Source organism: Coregonus lavaretus (genome assembly GCF_964263955.1).
Source record: "Coregonus lavaretus genome assembly, chromosome: 18".
NCBI lineage: Eukaryota > Metazoa > Chordata > Actinopteri > Salmoniformes > Salmonidae > Coregonus > Coregonus lavaretus.
This window is the reverse complement of record NC_140005.1, coordinates 13,295,261-13,297,121: the sequence shown is the minus strand read 5'-3', so window position 1 is coordinate 13,297,121 and position 1,861 is coordinate 13,295,261.

The following is a 1,861-nucleotide window of genomic DNA, read 5'->3' as shown; positions in this document are numbered from 1 at the left end:
CATTCGTATTTTACTCAATTGCTATGTACAGTCAAAATGATAGCTATTATTATTAAAAGATCATTCACATCAAATAATTATCATTGAGGTGATTATCATGTCATAGAATATGTGACTACACGGTATTGGCACTAGTTTACGTTACATGTTGTAGTGGAATGAGAAGTTAACTGTCCAGTACAATAAAATAAGATAATGTATTATCCCCATGGGGAAATGTGGTTTGCGGCTCTACAGTCGTGGTCAAAAGTTTTGAAAATGACACAAATACTAATTTCCACAAAGTCTGCTGCCTCAGTTTTGATGCTGGCAATTTGCATATACTCCAGAATGTCATGAAGAGTGATCAGATGAATTGCAATTAATTGCAAAGTCCCTCTTTGCCATGAAAATGAACTTAATCCCCAAAAAACATTTCCACTGCATTTCGGCCCTGCCACAAAAGGACCAGCTGCCATCATGTCAGTGATTCTCTCGTTAACACAGGTGAGAGTGTTGACGAGGACAAGGCTGGAGATCACTCTGTCTTGCTGATTGAGTTAGAATAACAGACTGGAAGCTTTAAAAGGAGGGTGGTGCTTGAAATCATTGTTCTTCCTCTGTTAACCATGGTTACCTGCAAGGAAACACGTGCCGTCATCATTGCTTTGCACAAAAAGGGCTTCACAGGCAAGGATATTGCTGCTAGTAAGATTGCACCTAAATCAACCATTTATCGGATCATCAAGAACTTCAAGGAGAGGTTCAATTGTTGTGAAGAAGGCGTCAGGGCGCCCAAGAAAGTCCAGCAAGCGCCAGGACTGTCTCCTAAAGTTGATTCAGCTGCGGGATCGGGGCACCACCAGTGCAGAGCTTGCTCAGGAATGGCAGCAGGCAGATGTGAGTGCATCTGCACGCACAGTGAGGTGAAGACTTTTGGAGGATGGCCTGGTGTCAAGAAGGGCAGCAAAGAAGCCACTTATCTCCAGGAAAAACATCACGGACAGACTGATATTCTGCAAAAGGTACAGGGATAGGACTGCTGAGGACTGGGGTAAAGTCATTTTCTCTGCTGAATCCCCTTTCCGATTGTTTGGGGCATCCGGAAAACACCTTGTCCGGAGAAGACAAGGTGAGCGCTACCATCAGTTCTGTGTCATGCCAACAGTAAAGCATCCTGAGACCATTCATGTGTGGGGTTGCTTCTCAGCCAAGGGAGTGGGCTCACTCACAATTTTGCCTAAGAACACAGCCATGAATAAAGAATGGTACCAACACATCCTCCGAGAGCAATTTCTCCCAACCATCCAAGAACAGTTTGGTGATGACCAATTCCTTTTCCAGAATGATGGAGCACCTTGCCATAAGGCAAACGTGATAACTATGTGGCTCGGGGAACAAAACATCGACATTTTGGGTCCATGGCCAGCAAACTCCCCAGACCTTAATCCCATTGAGAACTTGTGGTCGATCCTCAAGAGGCAGGTGGACAAACAAAAACCCACAAATTCTGACAAACTCCAAGCATTGATTATGCAAGAATGGGCTGCCATCAGTCAGGATGTGACCCAGAAGTTAATTGACAGCATGCCAGGGCGGATTGCAGAGGTCTTGAAAAAGAAGGGTCAACACTGCAAATATTGACTATTTGCATAAACTTAATGTAATTGTCAATAAAAGCCTTTGACACTTATGGAATGCTTGTAATTATACTTCAGTATACCATAGTAACATCTGACAAAAATATCTCATAACACTGAAGCAGCGAACTTTGTGAAGACCAATACTTGTGTCATTCTCAAAACTTTTGACCACGACTGTATATTAAAATATGTCATCAAGCACAGAAAAGACAAAAACAAATATAGACAATACAAGAATA